General features: G+C 42.1%; 1 pseudogene; it reads right to left on the reverse strand.

The window, feature by feature from the left end:
• Positions 1 to 12422: 12422 nt before the first annotated feature.
• On the reverse strand, positions 12423 to 12831 carry LOC127187007 (DNA polymerase epsilon subunit 3-like; annotated as a pseudogene).
• Positions 12832 to 13854: the final 1023 nt, after the last annotated feature.

The raw sequence follows: 13854 nt of genomic DNA on the forward strand, positions 1-13854 counted from the left end.
TGGCTAGCTGACTCTGCAGCGTGTATACATTGGTGTGATGCAGAAGACTAGACTCTGAAGTTTATGTGGAATTATTTGAAAAGGCACTAGATAAAATGAAGAGGCAAAAATACTTTCATGGAATTAAGGATCATCTCATTCTCTCTTGTAGTTACAAGTGGGTATACTGGGGACTCAGATAAACTTCTTGAAGACAGATATGGCTGCTTTCAAAACACAGTGTGCCCCTTTGCATTGGAAGTGTTCAGGCAACTGCAAACCACACACCAAAGATTTCTTGGAGATGATTCTTAGCGAGGATGCAAAACACTGGAAGGGGGATTGACAAACTCTAAACTCTGCACATGATCTGCTTTGCACATTAACACTAAGAATGTAACATTTATATAACTCCTGATTGTTTCATGGTTTTTCTTGCTTTTGTAGTTTATTTTTTGTATATGTAATAATATAAATGCATACATACAAAACAAAAATATTTTTAAAAAAATCAATGTAATAATTCTTTGAAAATATTTACTATGGGCATTTTCTTTTTCTTTCTTTGTTTTTTATTTTAATATTTTATTAAATATTTTTACATAAACATTTATATTATTACACACATATAAACTACCTACAGAAAGAAGAATTTTCTTAAATACATATACACATAGAGAAGTAGAGGGAATAACACAAAGGTTCCATGAGGAATTAGTGTGTTGCATCTCGTGTGTGTGTGTGTGTATCCATATATATATATTAAAGCAAAAACAAAATAGTTTTTTTAATCAAAAGGCCTGAGTACGCAGGCAAACTGTAGCATCAGGTACAAGAGTGTGGAATCCTTCATCAGACTCGATTATGATTTCTAGAGTGTAAGAGAAGACATAGAAATCCAGAGAGTGCTACAGCTAAAATCCGATTTAGAAACTACTCACAATGCAGTTTTATAATGAGAGTGACAGTTATCCCATCTTAACGGCCATTGCTTTAAAAAAAAAAAAAAACGATATGTAATTGCATCTGTATATAGAGCACAGCGTCACTATTCCAGTGCATGCCTACGATGCATAATGACCACATCAGGGTAATAAGCACTCCCATCTCCTTGTACATTTATAATTTTTCAGTGTCTACAGCCTTCAAGCTCTTCTTTCTTTAAAGGATTACAGTAGGTTATTGCAAACTACACATCCTATTGCGCTGAAGCTACACTAGATATTACTCCCCTGTTTTCCCCAGTGTGAGTGTCCTTGTGTGTGTGAATGTCCTTGTGTGTGTGAATGTATGTGTGTGTGTGTGTGTGTGTGCGCGCGCGCAGTTAGGCCAGTTGTCTGGAACTCATGTAACCCAGGCCAACCTTGCAGTTGCAATCCTCTTGCCTCAGCTTTCTGAATGCTGACATTACAAGTCTCCACTACCATTAGACTGGCATTGTAGCTTAGTAATGGAGCTTGTGCTTAGCATATGTGAGGTCCAAAGGTCAGCCCCAAATACTGCTGGAAAAAAAAAAAAAAAAAAAAAAAAAAAAGAACCCTATATAACACCAAAGCTTACCTCGAATCGTGTTTTGATGCTTATTATCCAACCTCCAGCCCTTGCCTCCCACCCCAGTGACTAAGAACTACCATTCTTATCTTACTTTTGTGAGTTCAACTTTTTTAGATTTTGCCCACCAGTTACATCATTAGAGGGCTGGTTTTCTGTGCACAAAGTATTTCAGTAATTGTGGTGATCAAACACTGTGTTTTTCTTTTTTAACTGATTATTTTATTTTTATGTGTATAGGTGCTTAGCCCACATATATGTCCAGGTAGTAAGTAGGCCTGGTGTCCACAGAGGCTGGATGAGGATATTGGATCCGCCAGGACTGAAGGTAGACATAATTGTGAGCTGTTATTTGGGTGTTGAGAATTGAATTCGGGTCCTCTGATGGACCAGCCAGTGCTCTTGGCCATTGAGCCATCTCTGCAGCACGAGCACGGTACTCTTCAGGTCCAGCCATCTTGAAGCCAATGACAGGACCTCCTTCTTCCTTGTGGCAAAGCAATAGTCGGCTGTTTATAGATCACATTTTCTCTATTCACCTGCCAAAGGATGCTAAAGGGCCAGTTTCTTAATAGAAATTGGAGGAGGTTTTGATTTGTTTTTTATTTAACTGTGCTTTTAGTCACCACCTTCTTCCCGCATCCCCCAATGGTGAGGAGAATTTCTTGTTCCACTCTTGATCCTTGTCTAGAGGTGCTGTGTGTAATTCCTGAATTCTCTCCCTCCTTCCAGTCCCTGTGGAGGTGGGATGAAGGGGGCAGGTACCACTTTCCTCTTCTGTTCTCTTTGATCATTTGCCTTCTTCTATGTCATCAGAATTTCCCAGGGATTTGGGATAACTGAGAAATGACAACAAAGAAAGAAGCTAAAAAGGTTCTTTGAGTTAGACTCTCTATCTTTTTAAAGCATCAATCTCCACTCTAGAAGTGGGAAAGCTCATTCCCAGTTCCTCATCGCTGTTCTTCCCACAGGTTTATCCGGGGGGGGGGGTGGTAACCGAGGTGTGCTTCTTATCTGTACCTTCTGTGATGTGTTTTCCCTTGGCCATCTCAGAGCCCAGCTGATAGTCACTGGGGCTGTCCTCTTGCCGTTAGCGTATTTCTCCAAGTCTGAATTCTCCAGTCTAGGCTATCCCTCTGGGGGATAGGCACCACACTGATGCCACCTTTAGCTTCATGATGCTAATGTAGTTGTGTGCTTTAAGGAAGCCATGGCCATCTCCCCAGTGCAGCCACTCTCCTCTTTGGCCAATGAGTAACTGGGCAAGCAAACTCATGTATTTATTTTCTAAAGATAAACATCAAATCTTGATTCAGAGTTGTAGAATTGAAATGGGAGTGTCAGAAAGTTGAAGCCAGTGAGCCTGGCTCTGGCTTAGACCTACTTATCTACCTACCTATCTATCTATCTATCTATCTATCTATCCATCCATCTATCTATCTATCCATCCATCTATCTATCCATCCATCCATCCATTTTCTATTTAATTTGTCACACTACTGGCCTAGACAGTATAAAAAAATTTGCATTCACTGTCAGCCCAGGGGTGTAACATAAAAACCCAGACTAGCTTTCCTGGAGGGTAGCATCCATTCCTGCTTGAGCCAAGGAGAGAGCTGGAAATATCCATCTTCTTTGGAAGAAAGCATCCTCTCCCTGGACCACCAGTACCCCCAACTTCTCTCTACCATCCCCACGGCTGAGGCTGGGGGTTAGCTGCCATGTTTCTTCCCCCACTAGCTCATATTTTCCATTTCTGTTTCTTAGGTAGTCTCTGTAGGGACCTGAATGTGTGGCCCCAGATAAAAACCCACACAGACAAGTACTATTTTCCTGTCCACCTGATAACATCTCAGTACTGGCCTCTGTTTATTATAAGAGAAGCATTAGCCCATCTCTATGCCTCTACTCTGTGCATTCAAGTTCGCCTTACCAAGTCTTTCAAAGATGGTTTTAAAAGGCTCCTTTCCAGACGAGACCTGAAAAACTATGGTCAGATGGAGAGGGAGAAGCTCCCCCCCAACATCAGAGGAGGGAGGGAGTGGGAAGATACAAGCAAAGGGATAACAATTGGGATGCAATATGAATACATTATAATAAAAGTACATTAAAAAAGAAATAAAAGGCTCATGTCTAGATGACTTACCTACCTCTATAAGTCCCTAAGTGAACAAGACTTTGCAGTGGCTTCTTCAATGTCTTAGCTAAGACAACTTCTGAGCTCCATATGTGGAAGAGGCAAGGAAGCAAGTGACTCAAAGGCTTGATAATCTGTGAGCTCGTCTATGAGTAAGCTGCTTCTGGGATCTCTGAAATAAAACAAATTCTTTAACTTCACTCTTAAAGCAGTAAGTTCATCTCAGTGCCTTTGTCTTCAGATGGAAACAGTAAACAAGCTAAAGCAAACCACTTACATATCTCAATGGCTGTAAATAAAGAAATCAGGAAGTGGGTCTGGGAAAGTTCTTGCTAATGAAGAGGCACTTGAAATGAGACCCAAAGGCTGTGAGAGCCAGTTCTGAGAAAGAGTCATTGGCACAGCGAGCAAAAATCCTCCAGCCAAACGGCTCTTCCCTGAACAGAGTGGGAGGAGAACCTAGCAAATGGAGAGGAAGGTGATGGAAGATGAGTGCGGAGTGATTTGCAAAGACCAGGGCATCCGCGACTGGTGGTTCTCAACCTTCCTAATGCTGTGACCCTTTATTACAGTTCCTCATGTTATGGTGACCCGTGTCCATAAAGTTATTTCATTGCTACTTCATAACTATAGTAACTATAATACTGCTAAGAATCGTAATGTACATATTTGATATGCAGGATATTTGATATGCATCCCTAAGGGGGTGGAGACCCACATGTTAAAAACCGCTGTCCTAGATCATGGTAGAGCATTCCCAGCACATGAAGGAACTCCCAGAAGCTGTAAGTAGGCTTATGAGTAGTTGGACATTTATCTTAAAATGAACACTGCAGTAGCTACATGATATGAGAAAGAGACAGCAGAGCACATGAACAGTAGTCAGGAAATGAGTGTGGAGGGGTCTACATGGCTTGGAAGTACGATTGTGAAAGCTTGCTCAATCGTGAAAGATCATATTTGGTTGATTATAACAGAAACCCCAGAACACTGTCTTCAGCAGGGGAGTTCGTTACATAGCAAGAAGCTTATTGTATGCTGTCCATAGCAACTCATGGCCATTCTAACCTTCAGAGCTTGGACTAGTTCTGCCTTACTGTCCCGTTACTGCAGCAGTGTTTTCTTGTCTTCATGGTTGGAAGATTGCTGCCATTTCTCCATTGCCTCTGCATTGAGATGAAGGCCAAAGAGACAAGGTGCTTGTCAGTGGATGCCATCTCTCTTAGCAGGAAAACGTATCTGTTAGTATTCTTGAAGAAAACAGAGCTGGACAACATCATGGCAATATGACTTGGCTCCTAGGATGCTCAGGACCAGTTGTCAAAACTCCAGCATCCCCACCTGTGGAGGGTTCTGCACAGGCTGAGTTTCCAGCAGTGTTACCTTCTCCGGCCCCTCCCCCTGCTTCCTCCTGAGTTATAGAGCCATTGGTTCTCATGTGGACTCATGAATGAAAAGAACAAAGGGTACATTTTCCAGGGAGCTAAGCTGCAGTGAATAGAATTTAGGCTTACTGTTATATAAGGAATGTGACAGTACCTTCTCTGACTTCCTTTTCTTCTGCTAACAAAAATGTAGACTAGACTAATCACAAAGGAACATGGGAGAAATCCAGATAGGATCAGAGCAGGAAAACAAGGAGCCTAGCTTGCTAATGATTGCAGGCTGCAGTGTCGGTTCTAGATGGCTCTATGGGACAGAATAATACATTTTATCTTGTTTTGGTTATTTATCATTGTTTGGTGGGTTGAATGCTTCTTCATCACCTAGATAGCCCCCTAGCCATTATTTATTTGACTGTCCCTTGCCTACTGGGCACATTCTTATTTATTTTTGAACAGTTAACTCAAATATATTGTTTACCTTTTATAGAGTTATTACTGTTTTGTCAACAGTAAAATTGCTTTTTTGTTTCTTGTCTAAAGCATTACATGAAAACATCTTTCTATTTATTAAGTTATGCTCTATCAGTGAGCTAGACTATATCTCTGATGTCTGAACTAATGAAAGTAGACCTAGTGAACTAATGAAGGAGGAAATTATTGTCATTGCTAGTTTGATCACAATTCTAGACAAACAGTGAATATTCAGATCTGTCTTTGACATGGTCTTTCCTTTCATTTCTGTTTCGTTTCAAGCACTGCTCATGGTTATGATTTACATTTGTCCTTGTTCCTGGTGGGGTTTCCTGGAGGGATCTGAAAGCTTTATGTAGGAGAAGAGAGTTGCAGCTTTTATACAGTTCAGCGACTGTGTTCCTAAAGTGGCCCAGACTAGAAGTCTCACAGTGACGTTTCTATCATGTCCTATTTATCAAGACACTCAGCATCATGTAGAAGAGAGAGAGAAGGCCCTAGAAGGGCATGTAGGCGCTAACATGTGGAGTGCATTTGTCCTGAAGCTGAGTCCTGTTTTAATTTGAGGCGCCTCCTCAATGTCCAGGAACCCATCATTTAAACTAGGCCCAAGTGGAAATGGGTCTCTCCCAGGGTCAGTCCTTCCTAACTCTTCCTAGAAAGCTGTGTATTATAATTGGATGACCTGTGGTGAGAGTGAAAGCTTCTCTCTTTAGAGAGAAGAACTTCATTCTTCTAACATGGAATGGTGAAGTGGTCATGAGGGCAGGACACTACAGACCTGTCTGTTCAGAGTGAGAGACTCTTTACAACAGTCTACCTCCAAGGCATTCTTAGCAAACTTTGCTTGCTCTGAAAGAAGAAGTTCATTGTAATGGCTTTTTTTTTTTTTTTGTCCAACCTCCGTTGGAACCAAAAATTCTATTGTCAGGGAAATCTGTGTTTAGAAAAATGATAGAAAGTAATAAAAAGCTAGTTCTTAACTTTCTTCCTTGCTGTATCCCCTGGAGACAAAACACTGCATCAGCTTGCGTGATGTCAAGAGACAAAGCATAGGCATTGTAAATCAGAGGTCTTTGATAGCAAGAAACATTCTTTCTAATAGTATTGGTGAGGACAGGGCTAGAGGGAGCCTCAGTCATTTTGTGGCTTTTAATCCCTCTTGCCAGGGCATCCTAGCCACATTCCCTTGAAAGCAGCTGTCTGCTTTGAGGACAGAGACAATTAGTTTTCTCATTGTTGTGACCACACATGTAGCAGAAGCAACTTAAGGAAGGAAGAGTTCAATTTGGTTCCTAGTTGGAAGGCATGGCCTATGATGGTGAGGAAGGCATGGCCCATGATGGCGAGGAAGGCATGGCCCATGATGGCGAGGAAGGCATTGCCCGTCATGGTGAGGAAGGCATGGCCCATGATGGTGAGGAAGGCATGGCCCATGATGGTGAGGAAGGCATGGCCCATGATGGCGAGGAAGGCATGGCCAATCATGGTGAGGAAGGCATGGCCCATCATAGCGAGGAAGGCATTGCCTGTCATAGTGAGGAAGGAATGGCCCATGATGGTGAAGAAGGTATGGCCCATCATGGTGAGGAAGGTATGGCCCATCATGGTGAGGAAGGCATGGCCCATCATGGTGAGGAAGGTATAGCCCATCATGGTGAGGAAGGTATAGCCCATCATGGTGAGGAAGGCATGGCCCATCATGGTGAGGAAGGTATGGTGGCAGAAGCACAAGGCTTGCCATTTTGTGTCCACAGTCAGGAGATAGGGAGCGGAGGATGCTGGCGCTTAGTCTTTCTTATTCAGTCCATGACCATGGGCCATGGAATAGTGCTGCCCATTTTTAGGGTACATCTTCCAACTCAGTTGACGTGATCTGGAAACTCCCTCACAAACACAAACAGGTTTGTTTCCATAGACTCTAAATGTCATATAGATGATGAGGTTAATCATCACAGCACCTAACTGCTTAAATACATGAACCATCATGGGAAGGATGGTGAGAGTTCAGTGGATGCACCAGGAAGGCAGAAATTAAGTCCGTCACAGCGGAAGACGTGATACGGCATCTTTATGACAAAGACTCATGCAATGACTGCTAGAGGATGTATATGTTCATTTCTTATGATTGCTACATATCAAATTGTACAGTTTATTTTATTTTATTTTTTTATTAATTTATTCTTGTTACATCTCAATGTTTATCCCATCCCTTGTATCCTCCCATTCCTCCCCCCCACCCCCATTTTCCCATTATTCCCCTCCCCTATGACTGTTCCTGAGGGGGATTACCTCCCCCTATATATTCTCATAGGGTATCAAGTCTCTTCTTGGCTACTTGCTGTCCTTCCTCTGAGTGCCACCAGGTCTCCCCCTCCAGGGGACATGGTCAAATGTGAGGCACCAGAGTATGTGAGAAAGTCGTATCACACTCTCCACTCAACTGTGGAGAATATTCTGACCATTGGCTAGATCTGGGAAGGGGTTTAAAGTTTACCTCCTGTATTGTCCTTGGCTAGTGCCTTAGTTTGAGCGGGACCCCTGGGCCCAAATTGCCTATCATATTGTTCTACTTGTAGATTTCTAGGACCCTCTGGATCCTTTTATTTTGCTGTTCTCCCATGCGTCTCTCATTTAGAGTCCCAATAGGATGCCTTCCCCTCTGTCCCAGTTTCCTGGTAAGTGAAGGCTTTCGTGGGACATGCCCCTTGGGCTAGTATGGCAGATATAAGTGAGTATATACCATTTGATTTCTTTCTGCTTCTGGGTTAACTCACTCATTATGATCATTTCTAGCTCAATCCATTTATCCACAAATTTCGGGAATTCCTTGTTTTAATAGCTGAGTAGTATTCCATAGTGTATATGTACCACAGTTTCTTTATCCACTCTTCTACTGAGGGACACTTAGGCTGTTTCCATGTTCTGGCTATTATGAATAAGGCTGCTATGAACATGGTTGAGCAAATTTTCTTGTTGTGTGCTGGAGCATCTTCTGGGTATATTCCAAGGAGTGGAATAGCTGGGTCTTGAGGAAGCCCTATTCCCATTTTTCTGAGATAGCACCAGATAGATTTCCAAAGTGGCTGTACTAGTTTGCATTCCCACCAGCAATGAAGGAGTGTTTCCTCTCTCCCCACATCCTCGCCAGCATGTGGTGTCGCTTGAATTTTTGATCTTAGCCATTCTGATGGGTGTAAGATGGAATCTCAGAGTTGTTTTGGATTTGCATTTCCCTGATGACTAAGGAGGTTGAGCATTTCTTTAAGTGTTTCTCAGCCATTTGATACTCCTCTGTTGAGAATTCTCTGTTTAGTTCCAAGCCCCATTTCTCAATTGGGTTATTCGGTTTGGTGGTGTTTAATTTCTTGAGTTCTTTATATATTTTGGATATTAGACCTTTGTCAGATGTAGGGTAGGTGAAGATTTTTCCCAGTCTGTAGGCTGTCGCTTTGTTCTCTTGACAGTGTCTCCTGCCTTACAGAAGCTTCTCAGCCTCATGAGGTCCCATTTATTAATGGTTGACATTAAGGCCTGGGCCGTTGGTGTTCTGTTCAGGAAGTTGTCTCCTGTGCCAATATGTTCCAGGCTCTTTCCCACTTTTTCTTCTAGTGGCTTAGTGTCTCTGGTTTTATGTTGAGGTCTTTAATCCACTTGGATTTGAGTTTTGTGCAAGGTGACAATATGGGTCCAGTTTCATTTTTTTACACATAGACCTCCAGTTAGACCAGCACCATTTGTTGAAGATGCTATCCTTTTTCCATTGAATGGATTTGGCTTCTTTGTCAAAAATCAAGTGACCATATGTGTGTGGATTCATATCTGGGTCTTCGTTCGATTCCACTGATCAACCAGCCTGTTGCTGTGTCCAGTACCATGCTGTTTTAAGTACTATTGCTTTATAGTACAGTTTGAGATCAGGTATGGAGATTCCTCCGGAGCATCTTTTATTGTACAAGATTGTTTTAGCTATTCTGGGTTTTTGTTTTTCCATATGAAGTTCAGAATTGAACTTTCAATGTCTTTAAAAAATTGTGTAGTTATTTTGATAGGGATTGCATTGAATCTGTAGATTGCTTTTGGTAGGATGGCCATTTTTACTATGTTAATTCTCCCGATCCATGAGCAAGGAAGATCACGCCATCTTCTCAGGTCATCTTCAATCTCTTTCTTCAGAGTTTGAAATTTTGTTCATACAAGTCCTTCACTTGCTTAGTTAGGGTAACTCCTAGATATTTTATATTGCTTGTGGCTAATGTGAAGGGTTGTGGTTTTCCTAATTTCTTCCTCTGCAAGCTTGTCATTTGTGTATAGGAAGGCTACAGACTTTTTTGAGTTAATTTTGTATCCAGCCAATTTGCTGAAGGTGTTTATCAGCTTTAGGAGTTCTCTGGTGGAGTTTTGAGGGTCACTTATGTACACTATCATATCATCTGCAAAGAGGGATAATTTGACTTCCTCCTTTCCCATTTGGATACCCTTGATCTCCTTTTGTTGTCTTATTGCTCTGGCTAGAACTTCGAGTACTATATTGAAGAGATATGGAGAGAGTGGGCAGCCTTGCCTTGTTCCTGATTTTAGAGGAATTTCCTTGAGTATCTCACCATTTACTTTGATTTTGGCTATTGGCTTGCTGTATATAGCCTTTATTATGTTGAGGAAAGTGCCTTGTATCCCCGATCTCTCTAAAACTTTAAACATGAATGGGTGTTGAATTTATCAAATGCTTTCTCTGCATCCAAGGAGATGATCATGTGGTTTTTTATTTTCAGTTTGTTTATATGGTGGATTACATTGATGGATTTTCGTATATTAAACCATCCCTGCATGCCTGGAATGAAGCCTACTTGGTCATGATGAATGATATCTTTGATGTGCTCCTGTATTCGTTTTGCAAGTATTTTATTTAGTATTTTTGCATCTATGTTCATAAGAGAAATTGGTCTGAAATTCTCTTTCTTTGTTGAGTCTTTGTGAGGTTTAGGTATCAATGAGACTATGGCCTCATAGAATGAATTTGGTAATTTTCCATCCATTTCTATCTTTTGGAGTAGCTTGAAGAGTATCGGTATTAGCTCGCCCTTAAAGGTCTGGTAGAATTCTGCACTGAAACCATCTGGCCCTGGGCGTTTTTTGGTTGGGAGACCATCGATGATTGCTTCTATTTCTGTAGGGGAAATGGGACTATTTAACTTGTTTATCTGTTCTTCATTCAACTTTGGCAAGTGAACTTGATCAAGAAAATCGTCCATTTCCCTTAGATTTTCAAATTTTGTGGCGTATATGCCTTCAAAGTAGGATCTTATGATTCTTTGAATTTCTTCAGTGTCTGTTGTTATGTCTCCCTTTTCATTTCTGATTAAATTGTACAGTTTAAACAGTATAGTTTGGTATGTTAAGTATATTACAGAGATATTTTTAAAAATTAAAAAGAGGGCCAATGAGTTGGCTCCGTGGGTAAAGACACTTGCCATTAAGTCTGATGACTTGGGTGAGTTTGATCCTTGGTGCCCACAAGGTAGAAAGAAAGAATGTACTCTCAAAAATTTTCCTCAGACTTGTACACACACACACACACACACACACACACACACAGAGAGAGAGAGAGAGAGAGAGAGAGAGAGAGAGAGAGAGAGAGAGAGAGAGAGAGAGAGAGAGAGAGAGAGAGAGAGAGAGAGAGAGAGAGAGAGAATGAATGAAATTCAAATAAATAAAATTTAAATTATAAAGAAAGGGTAAAGATACACCATAAGAATACAAGGGAGAAAGCCAAAACACGTTGCCATGTTCTTGATTAAGGTTCAGTTTTAATACCTGAGGATGATTCAATGTGGTCCTTGCTTCCATCCTGTAGCTCTGGTTTGTAGCTGAATAAACTTTTCACTTGTTTCCTACTGGTTTGTGATTGGGTATTTTTTTCAAACAAGAATGTTCTTTATTTATATGAGGCATTAAAATCTTCTCAACAATCACCAGTCACTTTCAACAAGCTCTTCACTGTATTCACTTGACTAGTTAAAGTGGTGCTGGGAAACAGAGGCTGGAGAGATGGAGAGCAGAAAGGAAATACCTGGAGGAAGTAAAGTCTCTGGACTTTGTGAGTGCCACAAGTCTGGAAGAATGCCTGGAGAGACTCTGGAATTACATACATTCCAGGAGGAGGCAGTGAGCCCTACAGCAGCAGGCACTGGGGTCCCTCTAAGATTAAGTGACTTAAAAGAATTGTCACCCCCCCTTTTTTGTTGTTGACAGATCCCAATTCATATTGAGAAACTGAGTGTATGTCAAAGGGGTGCGGCCACCCCAGCAGACTGGACATCTGCAGTCAATGAAGAAGGACTACAAGCTAATTAAGTCTAGAAACCAAGAAACCAAGCCAGTAATGGTACCCCATCAAGTGAAGAGATTTCCATATTCTCCCACAGCTTTTTGATCATTTTCTAAAAAAACAACCATCCTGACCATTAATGCCTGCTGCCCAGTACTGTACAATCAAAAAGGGTGACCAAGATCAAAGCGCCATTTCTCCCCCCTGAGTCTTTAGTGCCTTCTGTGACTTAGAACACAGCAGGCAACACGGAAGTTAGTACTTTTTAGGAGGATCAGGGGAAAAACTAGCTAGCCAGCCATGTACTTAAGTCATGTACGCAATATCAAACTATGCTGTCATTCAGAATCCCTTACACTAAAAAGCCAGGCCCTCAGGTTGGTGAGGCCAAACAGGTTTCTGGAACTCAGATGCTGGGTCTGTCAAGAGCAGGTTTTGATCTTTCTGGTCAGTTTTTATTTTGATCTCAAGCACCTGCACAGAGAGGGTGGCTCTGCCTGACAGGGAGCGGCTTTCACATAAACACACCTCAGGGTGGTCACTTCCGCCACAGTCTCCCCACTCTCTCCGTTCAGTTGTCTACTTCCTCCTCTCCATTCTGTTCTTCATCTAGTCTTTCTTCATCTTCATCGTCTTCCTCGCTGCTTTTGTCCTGTTCTTCCGAATCTGGTTTTTTGTCCTTGTCTTTCTTCTTTTGCTCTGAAGCCTCCTTCTTGCCGTTCTGCTCCCGCCTGTATATACGCTTCTAGAACTTCTTTCAGTGGCGTAACAAACCGCGGAACTCCAGCTCTTCCACGGCTGACAGCACATCACTGGCATTGAGAGTCTTGCGCTTCCCTTCCACTGCGAAGTTATTCGCACAGGATGTGGCATCCAGAACGGCAGACACTGGTGGCGCGGGAGATGGTGCTCCGTGCCTCCATGATGATCCTGGTAATGACGGCAGAGGGCAGATTTAGGTCCTCCGGCCTCTCCGCCATTGCCTTCACTGAAGCCCGAGCCTTCTCTGCCTCAGGCCTCTTCTTCAGATAGTTCTGGTGTCTGGACTTCCGGAGTCGCTAAGCGTGTTTGGGTATTTTGAAGGCTCCCTTTCATTGTGTTGTGTCCACCCTTTTCACTTGAGTTAACACAACTTCTTTAAAACATTACAGGAAGCCAGGCTTGCTGACACACACTTTTAATCCCAGCACTCAGCGGGGCAGAGGCAAGTGGACTGCTGTGAGTTCCAGGCCAGCCCGGTCTACAAAGCAAGCACAGGACAGCCAAGGCTACACGGAGGAACCCTGTCTTCAAAAACAAAACAAAACAAAACAAAACAGCAACAAAAACAACAATATCCAAAACAAAACAAAAACAACCCCAAAACAAAGAAAATGTTACTGGATGTGTTATTTCTTTTCTTATCATCCTGACCAAATCCCTAACAAGAAGCAATCTAATGGATTTACAGTTTGAGGGGACACCGTCTCTCAGGATAGAGAGAAGACAGGAGGTGGCTCTTCACAGTGCATGTGCAGTCAGTAAGCAGAGAGTGTTGGTGTGTGTGATGTTCACATTTAAGGCTAGTCTTCCCAACTCAACATAATCTAGGAAATCTATCATAAGCATGCCTAGAGGCTTGTTTCCATAGTGATTCTGTATTTCCTCAGGTTAAAAATCAAGATCAACCACCCCACAGGGCTTTATTTTATATATATTTGGTGAGCCCTTCTAGTAGATGCCCATCTTAGAAACAGGGGAATCTGGAAGGTCTTTCTTAATGTGTACATTGACAGATGCCAAACAAGCCTGAGAATAAGAAATAGTTTTATTTTGAAACAGCCAGGCCTAGCTTCTTTGTGCTACCTACTATGGTGGCATGGACGAGGTGTCCCCTATAAGTCTCAGTCCTCAAGTGCTTGGTCTCCGGTTGGTGGTGGTTTGGGAGGATGAGAACACATGGTCTTGCTGGAGGAAGTATGTCACTAGGGTAGGCTTTGAGGTTTCAAAAAGTCTCGTGCCCT

Source organism: Acomys russatus, chromosome 3, assembly GCF_903995435.1.
Source record: "Acomys russatus chromosome 3, mAcoRus1.1, whole genome shotgun sequence".
Taxonomy (NCBI): Eukaryota; Metazoa; Chordata; class Mammalia; order Rodentia; family Muridae; genus Acomys; species Acomys russatus.